At 42.0% G+C, this 18769-nt stretch overlaps 1 pseudogene across 1 annotated transcript in view; it reads left to right on the top strand.

Moving 5' to 3' along the window:
• LOC309653700 (ELKS/Rab6-interacting/CAST family member 1-like) overlaps positions 1 to 18769 on the top strand; it is a 97967-nt pseudogene that overhangs the window by 1276 nt on the left and 77922 nt on the right. Inside the window, exons 2-4 of the transcript XR_014268285.1 lie at positions 3812 to 3822; positions 4311 to 4736; positions 5777 to 5937. The product of XR_014268285.1 is annotated as an ELKS/Rab6-interacting/CAST family member 1-like (transcript). The remainder of the gene's footprint in view (positions 1 to 3811; positions 3823 to 4310; positions 4737 to 5776; positions 5938 to 18769) is intronic.

Here is an 18769-nt window from a genome sequence, read left to right as displayed (position 1 = left end):
GAATTGGGCACCTTGTGCAGGTGACAGTGGCATAGATATAGCGCCTCGCCCATAACTAAGGTGGGAGTAGAAACAGCCTTCTGAGCTGGGGCGGCGGGTGAGCACACAGCTCTCACTCCACAAACAAGGATGAAATAGGCAGCGCACAGAGGCTCAAGAGACCGCTGTGATGGGTAACTCTGAGTACGGGGGGCCACGGCGGTGCTCTGTGAGCTTGAACACTTACACTGGGGCTACAATGTGGACAATCTCAAGGACCATGGTGGTGAGTGTGAACCGATTCGGCCTTGAGGGGCCAGGAGGGCTTTTCAGCTGGAGACTTTTGAGAGTGTGATTGGACCCGCGGCTTTTGAAATTGTCTTAAAGAGAATTGAGAAGTTGTCCTGTTTAGTGGTTTTAAAACTTTGCTTTGATGATCTCCCTGAGGGGCTGTTCTGGTGGGAGGATCTGGGGAAAGAAGCCGAGAGGCTGGAACCTTGGACTCCTTTTCCCACTGATTCAGCAGTTCCGCCTCTGTTTTACTTCTTGAGCTGCCAGGTAAGAGTCCCTTCATCCATCCTTTCCTCTGTCCTTTCCTCCTTTCCTCCCTTCCTGTGGTTAAACACATAAGTTGGAAACTTTTGTTAACTGTTTTTAAGTGTACAGCTCAGTAGTGTTAAATATACTCAGTGTTAAATAGATCTCCAGACTTTTTCCTCTTGCAAACTGCAACTCTAGTCTCTTTCAATAACAATTCCCCCTTTTCACCTCCCTCCAGCCCTTGGTAACCACCATCCTACATTGTTTCTATGAATTTGACTAGCCAAGTAAGATTTCTTTTCAAAAAGCAATCAAGCAGCTGAGAAGGTTTGATAGCCTCCTGATGTATCCATCATTCCTCACTGTCTGCACCCGCCCCCCAGACAGGGAGGAAACTGAAATCCCAGAGGTCCTGGGAGGCCCAGGTGGCCACACAGTGCAGATGTTATTCACACGGATACTTAAGCCGGATTGCCAGGTTCACATTTTGGCTCTGATGCTCTGTATGTGTGACACTGGGCAAGTGATGTAACGCAGTGCCCCAGTTTGCTCATCGGTTAAAGGGACGTGATGGTAACAGAATCTGCTTTATAGCCTTGTTGTGAAGATTAAGTGAGGTAATCTACATAAAGCACTGGGAATAGGGCCTGACACTTATGTACGTGTCTGCTATGATTGTTAAGTGACTTCCTAGCATGACACAGTTCCTTGTAAGGAGAGCTGTGACTTTGGGCCTACAACCAGCTCCCGTGGTGCATGTCTTTTGAGTTTCCACTTAAGACTGAATAGATAGATAGCTTTGACTGGCAAGGTTTCCTCCTACACATCCCTATCTTTCATCTAGGGCATGCCATTGATCTTGAAGGATGCTCCATCAATATCTTAATCCTCAGGGGGAAAGTCATGCAGTTCACATCATACAGCACAAGAAGGCCGGTCATGCGATGGCATTAATTCAACAGATATTTATGGAATGCTTTGCTGTAAGGACACCTGGGGTAGATGCTGGGGACACTGAGCAAACCAGCCCCAAATCCCTGCTCTCGAGGAGCTTGTGTTGTCTTGGGGCAAACCTTTGTAATGCAGCCCTTTTAATCAATGAAATGTTTTTCCTGAACTCATCTAGCTAAGGAAGATGAAAAGTTTGCTTAAAAATATTCAGGTTTGGAAAGGAACGCTCTAGACCTGTTGCTGATGGTGCTTTCGAAAACTGGTTCGTAAAAATAGACACTAAAAATGGTGTAGAAATACTGGTGATTTCAGATTTGAGGCGATTTTTCAGATACAAAGTTTGCAAGTCGGTTTATCTCCAGTGCTTATTCTGGGGTTGCGTGTGCAGTACAGTCCCTCATCCTTAGAACTCGGTAAGGACAGCATAAGACTCACTTTACCTGTGCTTCAATCAGATGTCAGGAGGAATGTGGGATTCCTCCTGCCTACGCCTCTCCTGGGCTTCCTCCTTTCCTCCTCAATGTGGGCAGATGACATTCAGACTCAGAGGAAGCAGAAGCAGGGGTAGTGCGGTTGGGACTGATCTTCCAGAGGGAAGAAAATAGGAATTGCCATCACAGGCTGGGGCTTTCCAGCTACAAGAAAAGATCTGCGGTACAGATATCATGCTGCTTGCTACCTCCTTGGCTATTTGGGTCATAGCCGGTGCTGTAAAGCACAGCTCTTCTTTCCTGGGGTCCTACAAGTACTTCATTGGTAGGTACTTCCCAACACAGCATTTCCAGGGTGCCACTGCTAGTCAGTCAAGGTTGCTGGGTGATAGGCATCCCATGTACTGTTAGAAACTGCTGGGACCTGTGTGGCGGCCTTAAAGCTAACGGACACAATCACCCGCAGCCGTGGCCCATTATTCATTGCCCGCTATCCCCACTTGTTTCCCGTTAAGAGACTGCTATTTTGTTCAGCTGGGGTGGAGAACCCTTGATCTTAGGGAGCAGGGGGGCCCCTCTTTTAACCCTAAGGGATGAAGCGTGGAGGTCTGGGCCAGTTGTAATAAACCCATTCCCAAACCCAAACCCAAACCCAAACCCAAACCCATTCTCCTTTACAACTCTAAGTGTCAATGTGACACTGGCCAACGAGTCTGGTGGTTTCTAGGAAATATTTTTTTAAATTTCCCATATAGGACTTCCCCGATGGCGCAGTGGTTAAGTATCTGCCTGCCAATGCAGGGGACACAGGTTCGAGCCCTGGTCTGGGAAGATCCCACATACCGCGGAGCAACTGGGCCCGTGAGCCACAACTACTGAGCCTGCGCGTCTGGAGCCTGTGCTCCGCAACAAGAGAGGCCGCGATAGTGAGAGGCCCGCACACCGCAACGAAGAGTGGCCCCCGCTCGCCGCAACTAGAGAAAGCCCTCGCACAGAAACGAGGACCCAACGCAGCCAAAAATAAATTAAGTAATTATTTTTTTTAAAAAAAGAGAGCTTTAAAACCAAAGGTCAGGGGAATGACTGCTCATGAGTTTGGGGCTTCTTTTTGGGAGGATGAAAATGTTCTAAAATTGATCGTGGTGATGAATGTACCAAAAGAATTTAATTGTACACTTTAATGGGTGAATCGTATGGTATGTGGATTGTCTCTCAATAAAGCTGTTATTTAAAAAAAAAAAAAAGGTCTGCAGGTAGCTAGACTTAAATTATAAAAACAAATATTAAGCCTGCAAAAAAAAATACATAGGGGATAAAAATACTTGTTATATTTATGCAATTTTAAAATAGCTAAATGCCGTGTTACTGCACAAAATTTCACTGGTTAGGAAAAACAACAAATTGGAAACAGTGTCTGCCTTCAGGAGTAACTGGATGGGACAGAAGAGACTTATTTTTTTCCCTGTATACTTTTATAACTTCTGATTTGATACATGTATTAAAAAAATAAGTGTACATATAATTAGTAACAACAGTGTCATACCTCTCCTTAGTACAAGTATAAACTCCCAGGTTGCATATTTTGTTCTGAAAAGAATAAAGAATGAAATATATATGTTTTTAAAAATCAGTCAAAGGAAGTAAAAAAACTGAAAGATTCTTACATTTGTCTCATCTCACACTAAAAAGCATTTAGTCATTTCTCTGTTATTAGGCATTATAATCAGGCAGAATTCTTTCTTACCCAACAGTCTGACACATCTTTAAACAATGACACAGTTGACCATTCCCTCCTCCTTGAAAACTTCCTTTCCTTCATTTCTAGTACATCGCACTCTCCTGGTCTTCCTCCTCCCTCAATAACCTCTTATTAATCTCCTTTGCTGAATTCCTCTTCATTTCCCAAGAAGGTGTCCAGAAGGTAAGTTCCATGAAGGTGGGAATTTTTGTCAGCTTTGTTCACTACTGTATTCCCAAAGGCTAAAAAAAGTACCCAGAACCATACTCAATAAATAACTGTTGAATGAATACATGAGTGAATCAGCACCTCCAGGCTCACATTTTGAAAAGCCATAGAAGTAAACTATATTCCACATAACCTTTATGCTTAATCTACTTTATTACATTATATTTCTCTGAACATTGATAATCAATACACTGTTTATTATTTGATTAGCCAAAATACTTCATTCCCTGCTCTTTCTCCATCAATGTGTTTTACACAGTATGTGCAAAACGCACATTTAACAGCTCTTATACTACTTCTAAAAGCATGAACGTAGCATAGAAAGAGCAGCTGTTGCTATGGGAATTTTCACTTTTGTTTGTAGTATTAATGTTGAATTAACATAATGACATACTTTAGTAATTTAAAAAAAGGGGGGGGACACCCCACTAGACTTAACTAAGATATCATAGTAAAGACAACACCCGGAAAGTGCCCGAGGCCCGCGCGCGCCCGAGTCGCACTCCCCGGAGGCTTCGGGACGCCGACCGGGCGCGGTCGCGCGGGGGCGGGGCTCGCGCTGAAGTCGGCCCGGGGCGGGGCTGGGGAATCGCGCAGGGGGCGGGGCGCGGTGACGTCGGGCGTCCCGGCCGAGCTGTGGCTGTGGTGGTGGCGGCGGTGTCGGCGACGGCTCCGGCGCCCGGGCAGCAGCGGCAGCGGCAGCCCTGAGCAGGGTGGGAGGGCCGCGGTGGCGGCAGCTCGGGGTCGGGCGGCGCCTGGAGCTTCCCGCCCGTCGCTGGCGCTAGGCCCCTCGGCTCTCCTCCGCTCGCTCCTCCTCACGGCCCTGGCTGGGTCCCGGCAGCGCGCCCCCGGGCAGGGCGGAGCCGTAGGTGAGGCTGGTGGGCTGGGGGCTGGGCGCTGGGGGCTGGCGGGCGGGGGGGGCTGGGCTGCGGGCCGGCGCGGGAGCACACGGCAGGCGCCGGGCGGGCGGCGTCTGTCTCCTCCCGCTTGCCGTAGGAGGCGGTGCGGCGCAAACAGTGGGCCGCCGCCTCCGCCGCTGCTTCAGGGGGCCAGTCACGCAGAGCCAGGGGCGGGCCGCCCCGAGGAGCCTGGCGCCCGCGGACAGGTGGGCTTCCCGCCCGGAGGCCCTCGGGCTGCCCGCACGGCCCGGGAGACCCCGCTAGCGGCCTGTCCGCGGTTCACCTCGGCGGCCGGGGAGGGAGGAAGGGAGGGAGGGCGGCGCGGACGGCTGTCCCCATCCTCGCGGGCGGCGCCACCAGGGAAGTCCTTTACAGGTCTTTTAAAAGCATTCTGTCTCTTCTCTATCTGGTCATATTTTTTTTTTCTTTTCTTCCTGCCTTCCTCAGAAAATCTCTACCTACCTAGCTTTAGAGCAGGAAATTATCCGATTGAATTCTCGCTGTTTCTTTAACAAGAAATTCTTTGTAATGGTATAAACAGAAGAATCTTAGTTTGAACGAATAAAAATGACTCATTTATGTTTATTCTGCATCTGGTATTAGTCAGGTTTATGGCTTTTATTTCCTAAAATCGTTCTAGAAATATTTATTATGATTTTGTTCCTTATATTTTTATCTGCATTATATTGTTATTTCCATGGAAGGTTCTGGACTGTTTCCAAACAAATTCCTTCGAAGGGATTGTTTCTGGCACACTGTTACTTCTGATGCCCTTACATTTGTTAAAAAGAAAATGAGGGTTTTTTGGACCTAAACTGAGAAGAATTATAGTGGAGGGAAGATGAGAGATGTATTTCTTTAACTGCCATTTATGTCTGATCCTGCGAGAGTACAGAATTTTTTATGGGTGTGTCTTCAATTTTGTGGATCCAGGCGTTGCCCACTGCCCAGCTCCTCTGACTATACCTGACCCAGATGCTCAGTTTCTGTGTTTTCTGTATTGATCGTAGGTGGAGGAGTTACTGATGGCCATGGAGAAGGTAAAACAGGAGCTGGAGTCTATGAAGGCGAAGCTGTCCTGCACTCAGCAGTCACTGGCAGAGAAGGAAACTCATTTGACCAACCTTCGGGCCGAGGGAAGAGAACACTTAGAGGAAGTTCTGGAGTTGAAGTAAGTTTTATAATATTGTTCTTCAGGCATATGCTTAGTTGAAATGCTTGTCCTCATCGCTTTCATCTTCTGGCTCTGTTTGTCATGCCTGACACGCTTAGCCTAATTTTAATGCTCACTTGTGTTTCTCACTCCTTAGAACAAATTTGGGACAAATCCTCGTCAACTAGAAACTTTTTTTGCCTCCCTGTCATTGAATTTTGCAGTCCTCTAGAGTGTATGTATCCGTATGCAATTGTGTCTCTGAAATTCCTAAAACCTTCTGGAAAGTTCTGGCAAGTTGTTGAGCTTTCTGAGGAAGATAACCATTGCTCCTGAGGTCATACGATGGCTAGGCAATTCTTAAAAACATTTTTTATTATAAACATTTCCAAAGGTACACAAAAGTAGAGAATAGTATAGTGAACCTCCTCATACCCATCCCCCATATTTCACCATTAACATTTGCCGCACTCTCCAGTCAGTTTTGACAAAATTGTCACTTTTAGCAGAACCATTCTTGACATCATTTTCGTACTTTCCAGGCATCTTGCAGCTTCCTTGAGATAGTCTGTTGTGAAGGCTGTATATATCTGCTGTGCAGAATACAGCTGCTGCTTTTTCTGCTCTGTGACTTTGAAAAGTTCTGGTTTCCTTCTCTTCAGAACAAGTATGTCTCTTTTTTAAGTCCCTTAGTACTTTCTCCATCACTCCAATCCCCACCCCTGTGTAATTGTCCTGCTCTCATTTTACTGAAACCAAGTCTATGCTGGGACCCCTCAGTTACCTTCATCACCTCAGCAGTTACCTGTGTTCTTGTCGTCGTCTCTTCTGACTCAGAGGAGATACTGTCTCTCCTTCACCAAGCTCGCTTCTTATTTCTATCACAGATTTAAGCTCTGGTTCCCTCCTCTGCAATCTGTCTCCATTAATTTTCTTTCACATAATCTTTGCTCACTTTCTGTTAGTTCCTTCTTCTCTGCAGTAAATACGCACTCTCTCTGACCTAAAGTAAACAGTCTTTCTGAGCCCAGCCAGTGCTTGAAGCTAACATCCCCTCTTCCTTTCTGCTACTTTGAACTATCAATACATGTTGAATATGAGAATTACAAAGTAGCAGAGGATCTTGCCATGACACCTCAGCATGAATTTTCATGGGGCATGGTTGTTTTGATATCATGACGGCAGCCCAGGAGTTGAGGAAACAAATATCGGGGTGTCCCCTGTGCTTATGGATTATTAGGACACAGTGGGAGGTTAAGAGAGCCTGATGTTTCAGAAAAGAATTGCAGGTGATGTGCTCTCGGAAGTGACAGATACTGGAGCCAGAAATAGGTTGATACGCAGGGAGAACGGGGAGAATTTAGGGTTCTGAGTATCGTGATGAGAAAGTTTGCTTCTTACGAGCAGGTTAGTAGAGGCAGTTGAAGACAAGGTTTTATCCCTGATGATAAGAACATAGAGGAAGGATGGGTATAATATTCGGGAATACAAGGTATCGATGTGATACTCCTAAGCACAAACAGGCCCTGCTAAAGCAACGGTGTAGGAGTATTGTTTCGTTTTCTCTGTGTACCAATATCTTGACTTGACTTGTCACATCTTTCCCACTCAGTTCAAGTGTCTATAGCAAAACAGTGGTGGATTTGTGAAGGAATTTTCCTTTATTATTAGGACTTTGAAAAGATATGAAAGAATTTTTTAAAGAATGCTTGACTTTAAACCATTAAAAGGGAATTGCGTGTGATTTTTTTTCTTTTTTATTGTTATTATTTTTGGAACCACAGTACTAAACTTTCTTATGGACTTCCCTTGCCAACCCAGGTTAGAGATTACATTTCAGAAAAATACTGTGATTTGCAAGACTGTTTTTGGTAAGGTCAAACACTCACACACTAAGGCATGGGATGAGTCATTAAAGTATTCAGAGAATTTATAAGTGGTATAGAAATTTGATGAATAAACATTAAATAAAAGTTCTAGAAATAAGGTGTTAAAACCTGGCTCTGACAGGTGACCTGTCTCTTAAATCACCTTCCTCATTTGCTCAGGAGATACTACTACAGCATCATGCTGTTCTTAGATTTTCGACAAGTTTTTTGTCATGCAGATTTACTGACTTAAAAGTTTTTAAAGTAGTCTTTGCTTTAATTTGCAGTTAAATTTCTCCTTGTTGTTGTCTCTCATTTTCATATCTTAATAAAATGGTTGTTTAATACCTTTCTTTTAACAAACTAAGCACTTCAGGCCTAATCGTCTATGCAAACATGCTGTTGAGAGTGGTGGCTAATCCCAAACTCCTAATGTATCCCTCCTCCACACTCTTTTCTCCTTTGGTAACCATAAGTTTGTTTTCTATGTCTGTGGGTCTATTTCTGTTTTGTATATAAGTTCATTTGTATCTGTTTTTTTTTTTTTTACGTTCCACATATAAGCGATATCATGATATTTGTCTTTCTCTATCTGGATTACTTCACTTAGTATGATAATCTCTAGGTCCATGCATGTTGCTGAAAATGGCATTATTTCATTCCTTTTTATGGCTGAATAATATTCCATTGTGTGTGTGTGTGTGTGTGTGTGTGTGTGTGTGTGTGTGTGTGTGTATGTGTGTGTATACATATATATGTATAAATATATAAAACACATCTTCTTTATCCATTCACCTATTGATGGACATTTAGGTTACTTCCATGTCTTGGCTATTGTAATAGAGCTGCAGTGAACACTGGGTTGCATGTATCTTTTTGAATTATGTTTTTCTCTGGATATATGCCCAGGAGTGGGATTGCTGGATCATATGGTAACTCTATTTTTAGTTTCTTCAGGAACCTCCATACTGTTCTCCATAGTGGGTGCACCAATTTACATTCCCACCATCAGTGTAAGAAGGTTCCCTTTTCTCCATGCCCTCTCCAGCATTTATTGTTTGTAGATTTTTTTGATGATGGCCATTCTTACTGATGTGAGGTGATATCTCATTGTTGTTTTGCTTTGCATTTCTCTAATAATTAGCAGTGTTGAGCATCTTTTCGTGTGCCTTTTGGCCATCTATATGTCTTCTTTGGAGAAATGTCTATTTAGATCTTCTGCCCATTTTTTGATTGGGTGGTTTGTTTTTTGATATTGAGCTGTATGAGCTGCTTGTATATTTTGGAGACTAATCCTTTGTCAATTGCTTCATTTGCAAATATTTTCTCCCATTCTGAGGGTTGTCTTTTCATCTTGTTTATGGTTTCCTTTGCTGTGCAAAAGCTTTGAAGTTTCATTAGGTCCCATTTGTTTATTTTTGTTTTTATTTCCATTTCTCTAGGAGGTGGGTCAAAAAGGATCTTTCTGTGATTTATGTCATAGAGTGTTCTGCCTCTGTTTTCCTCTAAGAGTTTTATAGTGTCTTGCCTTACATTTAGGTCTTTAGTCCATTTTGAGTTTATTTTTGTGTATGGTATTAGGGAGTGTTCTAATTTCATTCTTTTACATGTACCTGTCCAGTTTTCCCAGCACCACTTACTGAAGAGGCTGTCTTTTCTCCAGTGTATATTCTTGCCTCCTTTATCAAAGATAAGGTGACCATATGTGCGTGGGTTTATCTCTGGGCTTTCTGTCCTGTTCCACTGATCTATATTTCTGTTTTTGTGCCAGTACCATACTGTCTTGATTACTGTAGCTTTGTAGTATTGTCTGAAGTCAGGGAGCCTGATTCCTCCAACTCCATTTTTCTTTCTCAAGATTGCTTTGGCTATTCGGGGTCTTTTGTGTTTCCATGCAAATTGTGAAATTTTTTGTTTTAGTTCTGTGAAAAATGCCATTGGTAGTTTGATAGGGATTGCACTGAATCTGTAGATTGCTTTGGGTAGTATAGTCATTTTCACAATGTTGATTGTGGATTTGTCCATTTCTTCCAGGTTGTCCATTTTATTGGCGTATGGTTGCTTGTAGTAATCTCTCATGATCCTTTGTCTTTCTGCAGTGTCAGTTGTTACTTCTTTTTCATTTCTAATTCTATTGATCTGAGTCTCCTCAGACTTTTTCTTGATGAGTCCGGCTAATGGTTTATCAATTTTGTTTATCCTCTCAACGAACCAGCTTTTAGTTTTATTGATCTTTGGTATCGTTTCCTTCATTTCTTTTTCATTTATTTCTGATCTGATCTTTATGATTTCTTTCCTTCCGCTAACTTTGGGGTTTTTTTGTTCTTCTTTCTCTAATTGCTTTAGGTAGAAGGTTAGGTTGTTTATTTGAGATGTTTCTTGTTTCTTGAGGTAGGATTGTATTGCTATAAACTTCCCTCTTAGAACTGCTTTTGCTGCATCCCATAGGTTTTGGGTCGTCGTGTTTTCATTGTCATTTGTTTCTAGGTATTTTTTGATTTCCTCTTTGATTTCTTCACTGATCTCTTGTTTATTAACTAGTGTATTGTTTAGCCTCCATGTGTTTGTATTTTTTACAAATTTTTTCCTGTAATTGATATCTAGTCTCATAGCATTGTGGTCAGGAAAGATACTTGATACAATTTCAATTTTCTTGAATTTGTCAAGGCTTGCTTTGTGACCCAAGATATGATCTATCCTGGAGAATGTTCCATGAGCACCTGAGAAGAAAGTATATTCTGTTGTTTTTGGATGGAATGTCCTATAAATATCAATTAAGTCCATCTTGTTTAATGTATCATTTAAAGCTTGTGTTTCCTTATTTATTTTCATTTTGGATGATCTGTCCATTGGTGAAAATGGGATGTTAAAATCCCCTACTATGATTGTGTTACTGTCGATTTCCCCTTTTACGGCTGTTAGCCTTTGCCTTATGTATTGAGGTGCTCCTATGTTGGGTGCATAAATAGTTGCAATTGTTATATTCTTGTTGGATTGATCCCTTGATCATTATGTAGTGTCCTTCCTTGTCTCTTGTAACATTCTTTATTGTAAAGTCTGTTTTGTCTGATAAGAGAATTGCTACTCCAGCTTTCTTTTGATTTCCATTTGCATAAAATGTCTTTTTCCATCCCTTCACTTTCAGTCTTTATGTGTCCCTAGGTCTGAAGTGGGTCTCTTGTAGACAGCATATATACAGGTCTTGTTTTTGTATCAATTCAGCAGTCTGTGTCTTTTGGTTGGAGCATTTAATCCATTTACATTTAAGGTAATGATCGATATGTATGTTCCTATTACCATTTTCTTAATTGTTTTGGGTTTGTTATTGTAGATCTTTTCCTTCTCTTGTGTTTCCTGCCTAGAGAAGTTCCTTGAGCATTTGTTGTAAAGCTGGTTTGGCGGTGCTGAATTGTCTTAGCTTTTGCTTGTCTGTAAAGGTTTTAATTTCTCCATGAAATCTGAATGAGTTCCTTGCTGGGTAGAGTAATCTTGGTTGTAGGTTTTTCCCTTTCATCACTTTAAATATGTCCTGCCACTCCCTTCTGGCTTGCAGAGTTTCTTCTGAAAGATCAGCTGTTAACCTTATGGGGATTCCCTTGTATGTTATTTGTTGCTTTTCCCTTGCTGCTTGTAATATTTTTTCTTTGTATTTAGTTTTTGATAGTTTGATTAATATGTGTCTTCGTGTGTTTCTCCTTGGATTTCTCCTGCCTGGGACTCTCTGTGCTTCCTGGACTTGATTGACTATTTCCTTTCCCACATTAGGGAAGTTTTCAACTATAATCTCTTCAAATATTTTCTCAGTCCCTTTCTTTTTCTCTTCTTCTTCTGGGATCCCTATAATTCGAATGTTGGTGCGTTTAATGTTGTCCCAGAGGTCTCTGAGACTGTCCTTAATTCTTTTCATTCTTTTTTCTTTTTTCTTCTCTGCAGTAGTTATTTCCACTATTTTATCTTCCAGGTCACTTATCCATTCTCCTTCCTTAGTTATTCTGCTATTGATTCCTTCTAGAGAATTTTTAATTTCATTTATTGTGTTGTTGATCCTTGTTGTTTATTCTTTAGTTCTTCTAGGTCCTTGTTAAACGTTTCTTGTATTTTCTCCATTCTACGTCCAAGATTTTGGATCATCTTTGCTGTCATTACTCTGAATTCTTGTTCATGTAGACTGCCTATTTCCTCTTCATTTGTTTGGTCTGGTGGGTTCTTACTTTGCTCCTTCATCTGCTGTGTGTTTCTCTGTCTTCTCATTTTGCTTAACTTACTGTGTTTGGGGTCTCCGTTTTGCAGGCTGCAGGTTTGTAGTTCCCGTTGTTTTTGGTGTCTGCTCCCAGTGGCTAAGGTTGGTTCAGTGGGTTGTGTAGGCTTCCTGGTGGAGGGGACTGGTACCTGTGTTCTGGCGGATGAGGCTGGATCTTGTCTTTCTGGTGGGCAGGTCCACGTCTGGTAGTGTGTTTTGGGGTGTCTGTGTCCTTATTATGATTTTCGGCAGCCTCTCTGCTAATGGGTGGAGTTGTGTTCCTGTCTTGCTGGTTGTTTGGCATAGTGTGTCCAGCACTGTAGCTTACTGGTCGTTGAGTGGAGCTGGGTCTTAGCGTTGAGATGGAGATCTCTGGGAGAGCTTTTGCCGTTTGATATCACGTGGAGCTGGGAGGTCTCTGGTGGACCCATGTCCTGAACTCGGCTCTCCCACCTCAGAGACACAGGCCTGGCACCCGGCCAGAGCACCAAGACCCTGTCAGCCGCATGGCTCAGAAGAAAAGGGAGAAAAAAAAGAAAGAAAATAAAGTTATTAAAATAAAAAATAAAAAATAATTATTGAAAATAAAAAAAATTAAAAAGTAATAAAAAAAAGAAAAAAAAAAGAAGAGAGCAACCAAACCAAAAAACAAATCCACCAATGATAACAAACGCTAAAAACTATACTAAGAAAAAAAACAAAAAACGGACAGACAGAACCCTAGGACAATTGGTAAAAGCAAAGCTATACAGGCAAAATCACACAAAGTCCACTGCCTCACTTTGGGGATGATTCATTGTCTATTTAGGTATTCCACAGATGCAGGGTACAGCAAGTTGATTGTGGAGATTTAATCCGCTGCTCCTAAGGCTTCTGGTAGAGATTTCCCTTTCCTTCTTTGTTCACACAGCTCCCGGGGTTCAGCTTTGGATTTGGCCTCTCCTCTCCATGTAGGTTGCCTGAGGGCGTTTGTTCCTGCCCAGACAGGACAGGGTTAAAGTAGCAGTTGATGCCGGGGCTCTGGCTCACCTAGGCCTGGGGGAAGGGAGGAGTACAGAATGCGGTGGTGAGCCTGTGGTGGCGGAGGCTGGCGTGACATTGCACCAGCCTGAGGCGCGCCGTGTGTCCTCCCGGGGAAGTTGTCCCTGCATCACGGGACCCTGGCAGTCGGGGGCTGCACATGCTTCCGGGAGGGGAGGTGTGGATAGTGACCTGTGCTTGCACACAGGCTTCTTGGTGGCTGCACCTGCAGCCTTAGCGTCTCATGCCAGTCTCTGGTGTCCGTGCTGATAGCCTCGGCTCACGCGCATCTCTGGAGCTCATTTAGGAGGTCCTCTGAATCCCCTCTCCTCACGCGCCCGAAACAATGGTCTCTTGCCTCTTCGGCAGCTCCAGACTTTTCCCGGACACCCTCCCGGCTAGCTGTGGCACGCTAGCCCCCTTCGGGCTGTGTTCACGCAGCCAACCCCAGTACTCTCCCTGGGGTCTGACCTCCGAAGCCCGAGCCTCAGCTCCCAGCCCCCGCCCGCCCTGGCGGGTGAGCAGACAAGCCTCTCGGGCTGGTGAGTGCTGGTCGGCACCGATCCTCTGTGAGGGAATCTCTCCGCTTTGCCCTCTGCACCCCCGTTGCTGCGCTCTCCTCCGTGGCTCTGAAGCTTCGCCCTGCCACGCCCTGTCTCCGCCAGTGAAGGGGCTTCCTAGTGCGTGGAAACCTTTCTTCCTTCACAGCTCCCTCCCGCTGGTGCGGGTCCCGTCCCTATTCTTTTGTCTCTGTTTTTTCTTTTTTCTTTTGCCCTACCCAGGTACGTGGGGAGTTTCTTGCCTTTTGGGAGGTCTGAGGTCCTCTGCTAGTGTTCAGTAGGTGTTCTGTAGGAGTTGTTCCACACGTAGATGTATTTATGATGTATTTGTGGGGAGGAAGGTGATCTCCATGTGTTACTCTTTCGCCATCTTGAAGGTCTCCCCACTTTTCAGTTTTTTTTGTCATATGTATTACTGTTATGGCCATCTTTATTAATACATTTTCACATTTCTGATTATTTTCCTATGATAGGTTGTTAAAAAATTGAATCTATTCATCAGAGGGGATCAAAGGAATTATAGGAGAGGTTTTCCCATATACGTTTATGTATTCTTAAAATGTTTTAACACTTATGTTTATTACTTTGTAATGAGAAAATGTTACAAAAATGACCCTACAAATTACTATATTATCCACCTTATATTTGGAGAGAAAAGCAACATTGGTAGAAGATAGTTTCTGCTTCCTAAGGATGATACAGTTGTGCTTATAAAATAAAAGAGATGAATATACTTATTGACACACTGTCTTCTAGAAGGATTGGACCACTTTAGGTGATCAGGCATGTAAGAATGCATGTATCACCTTACCTGTTCATATAATGTTTAAAAATCTTTTGCCTGAAAAAAAACTTTTACCTCTTTCATAGGTTAAAAAGTTTTGTCTTACCTTGCTTTCATTTGCAATTCTTTGTTTACATTTTCATGTGTTTATTGTCAATTTGCATATTGTCTGTGATTGGTATATTTCTATTTGTTAATTTCTCTTGGGGACAGTAAGGTCTTAGTATTTCATTGACGTTTATGGGCTTTTTCAATAGTGAGGATAAAGTACTTTCACAGTTGTGAATAATTTTTAGTTTTTGTCATTTGCTCATTAGTTTTTGACTTTTGATGTTTATAATTCTAGATTTCGAAGCAGTAAAATGTACTATACTTTTCTTAGATTTGTAATTTGTAATTTTTTTGTAATTTCTTACATTTCGTTTTTTGTTTAGAAAGTCCTTCCCTATCTGAATATCATTAAATATGTTATATTTATTCTTTTTATTTTCTAATTAATTTGCATTTTATACCTAGTTCTTTAATCTTCCTGGAACTTATTTTTAATTTTGTGTGGGGAGAACGTATTTATTTTGATGTTTTCCTAATAATTGCAAAGCTTTCTAAATACTGTGATCAGTCTCTTTTCTTTTGGTTTGTGGCATTTCCTTTTTCTTTCTTAAGTGCTTAATTATTGTGAGATTTGTTCCATTGATCTCTTTGTTGATATTCTTTTTCCAGGACTACATTGATTTGATTATAACAGGCTTTCAATTTGTATTAATGGCCAATTGGGTGTTGAAAAAAATGTCCTTCAAATATATATGTACACACACACACACATATACATATATATATATATATATATATATGCTGTTCTTAACTCTTTATTCTTATGTGCTGCCAGACATTCTTACCCCACTCTTATATGCTGGCTGCCTCAGGTGTCAGCTTAAATGGTACGTCTTCAAAGAGACCTTCCCTAACCATCCTGCCTAAAGTAGGGCAGTCTGTGCCAGTATCAGCACAAATAAATCAGTCAGCCTTTCAGAAGTCATTTCCTTTCACACCAAATCTTCCAGATGCAGTTCTCATGTTCCTCATTATTGGGTGAGCTGTTAAAATGAAGACAACTATTGATCCACCGTCAGCTCCTATTTAATTGCTTAAAACTTCCAGCAATTAAATAGGAGCAAATTCTGTCATTTAAGAGAAGTGACTTACTATTGAAGAGTATAAATTCTAAAGTTGTAGTTAAAAAACTTATACAGTACATTTTTTTTTAATACAGTACATTTTTGATTATGTCCTAGATGAAAAAGACAGCCAGTGTCTGGGACAAAAGATCAGCAAGGCTCTGTAAAACCTTTGTCCCAGTTTAAAATGAAGTATTAGGACATCTGTGCCATAGAGATTCAAGCTAGTGTCCCTGAGAATTTTCAGCTGCACCAGAGTGGTGATTGCTCAACAGACTAAACTGGAGAGTGTGGGATAATTATCACAAGAGGACCACATACAATGATGACATGGAAAGTGATTAGTTACAAACAATCAATAGCATAAGAAAAGGATATTAAAAGAAAGTTTTTAGAGGTACTGATTTCAATGAGAAAAGGCTGGTGAGATATTTTGATTCTTTATTAATTGGTTTTCTTCATGCAGGGCTTTCAAAAAGAAAACAAGTAATTTGAGCACACTAACCAACTTTATTTTTCATGAAAAAAGAAAGCCCTTTGTGATTTTAATGCTGCTTAACTCTTTTCTTCACTGTTCATGTGGTTATAATCTTAAGCAAACAAACAAAAAATTGCTCTTATAAGGCTGTGGTGCTTCAATGGCAGTAATGGCACTGACCCTAGTACAATTTTCAGTAGATAAACAGAGCTAATTGATTTATAACCATTATTCTAATTAAATAATCATAAATAATAAGCTTCATGGTAGGGATTATGTTATCAAGTGTGTTGTTTTGTCCTTATTTCTCACATGTTTTACTTTGGTGAAGAATTACAAGCTGTAAATGGTACAGATGAACCGGTTTTCAGGGCAGAAATAGACACAGATGTAGAGACCAAACGTATGGGCATCAAGGGGGGAAAGTGGCGGGGAGGGTGGGTGGTGGTGGGATGAACTGGGAGATTGGGATTGACATGTATACACTAATATGTATAAAATAGATAACTAATAAGAACCTGCTGTATAAAAAAATAAATAAACTTCAAAAATTCAAAAAAAGAAAAAAAAAAGAATTACAAGCTGTAATCCAAATGAATTGAAGGGACTATTGAGATGATCCAGTCATTGCTTTTTGAAAAACACTTTAAGCTGCAGACCCCTTTTTCAAATGAATATTATTCAGATATGAAAATAAAACTTATTATTTATTAATTAACTAATTTATTTTTTGACTGTGTTGGGTCTTTGTTGCTGCGCACAGGCTTTCCCTAGTTGCGGCGAGCGGCGTGGGGTGCAGGCTTCTCATTGCGGTGGCCTCTCTTGTTGTGGAGCCGGGATCTAGAGCGCAGGCTCAGTAGTTGTGGTGCACGGGCTTAGTTGCTCTGCGGCATGTGGGATCTTCCCGGACCAGGGCTCGAACCCGTGTCCCCTGCATTGGCAGGTGGATTCCCAACCATGGTGCCACCAGGCAAGTGCCTAAAACTTATTTTAAGAAGTAAAATGAAAAAGAAGGCAAAGCTGTTCTGATCGAGACAGGACTGGGGAGCCCAGATGCCCCAGTGTGGCCCTGCCAGGCATTCCCTGAAGATGTTCTTTAGAACCCCTAGGGCTTCCCAGGGCTGGGTTCAATAAGCCACTAACCAAACCTTTTGATCTTACAAACAGGAGCAACAACAGTAACTGCCATTTATTGATAATTTACAGTGTGATAGGTGTTCTGCCTTACTGCTAATTATTTTAATAACCCTGTAGATTAAGTTTCATAATGTTCATAGTATAGATTAATAAATTAAGGCTCAGAGTATTTAGTTAACTTCACTGAAGTCATCCTGATGGAACCAGGAATTGAACCCAGAGCCAGATCTTTCTTGGTCTGTGTTCTCCCCTTAGAGAAAGGGTCCTTATCAACTTCTTTCAGTTTCTGTGACACAGTTTTCCTGATTTCTACCGACTTCTCTGACTGCTCCTCTTGTCTCCTTTGCCCGCCTCTTACCCTCTGCCTGCCATCTAATGTTGAATCAGTCCTATAACTATCTCCTCTTGCTGTGTTTTCTTTTCCTAGGGAGGCTCATTCACTACCTTGGCCTCAGTTAACATCTGTGTATCAGAGCTTCCACACTTAACATCTTTAGCTCATATCATTCCTCTAAGCTCCAGACCCACATGCCCAGTTGCTCCCTCAAACCTTTTCTCAGCATCTCAAAAGCACATTACATTCAGCTCAAGATTTCCCCTCAATTCTGGTCCTTCCTTATTTTTTCCCATTTTTGTTTATGGTGCCACCAACTTGTCCATGGTGTTTAAGTCAGAAACTTCAGAATTTCCCTTGATTGCTTCATTCCCTCATTTCCCACCCTGCCAGTCAAATCCTGGTGATCTTTTTTCTCTGAAGTATTTCTGTAAGCCATCCATTTTCCCACCCCACAGCCACTGTCATAGTTTGGTCATGTCGCTGTTGGCAGACATTATTGCAGTGGTCTCCCAATTTTCCCATCTTTCTGTTTCCCCCTGATATGCAGCCTCCTTGCAGCCAGTCTGAGCTTTTGAAAGTGCCCATGTGATGTTTGAATCCTGGCTCCACCACTCACTAGTTATGTGAGCTTGGCAGGCTGCTAAGTCTTTCCAAACCTTAGTTTCCTCATCTGTGAAATGGTTATATAATTCTTACCTCATGTACTTGTTCTAAGAATTAAATGTGGTAGTATGTGCCCGGCATCACTATTAGTGATGATGGTAGAGATGATCATACTCTGCTCAAAACTTTTTCAGGGCTTCCTGTTGCCCTTAAAGTCCAAAACTCTTGTCACACTTCCTTGGTGCTCAGTCTCCTTAATCCCTCAAATGTGCTGTGCCCCCTCCTTCTTGAGGGTCTTCACCTAAGTAGTCTTCTCCTCACAGTAGAAGTGTTGTGTCTTTAAATAGTTAATGGAAGTTAACTTATTCTTCAGATCTCACCCAGCCCCCAAATCTTCTCTTATCTTTTACTACCTTGGATTTATAGCTTTTATCCCTGTTTGCAGTTACAATTGTGTATTTTTGTTGCTGTTGGGATTAATGACTCTCTTATCCACCGTTATCTGTCTTATCTACCTTTATATGGAGACAGACCATGTTTATTATACCCACCTGCCATGGTATCTCTGTCAGGGAGGGAGCTTAATGCCTGCTACTAACTAAAGATCTTTCTTCCGTCAGTGAGGGATTATACTTCAGTATTTTTTTT

This window comes from Balaenoptera physalus, assembly GCF_965194825.1.
Source record: "Balaenoptera physalus genome assembly, contig: HAP1_SCAFFOLD_943, whole genome shotgun sequence".
NCBI classification, from domain to species: domain Eukaryota; kingdom Metazoa; phylum Chordata; class Mammalia; order Artiodactyla; family Balaenopteridae; genus Balaenoptera; species Balaenoptera physalus.
Note: the sequence above shows the minus strand (reverse complement) of the source record. Positions and strands in the feature narration are given on the sequence as shown.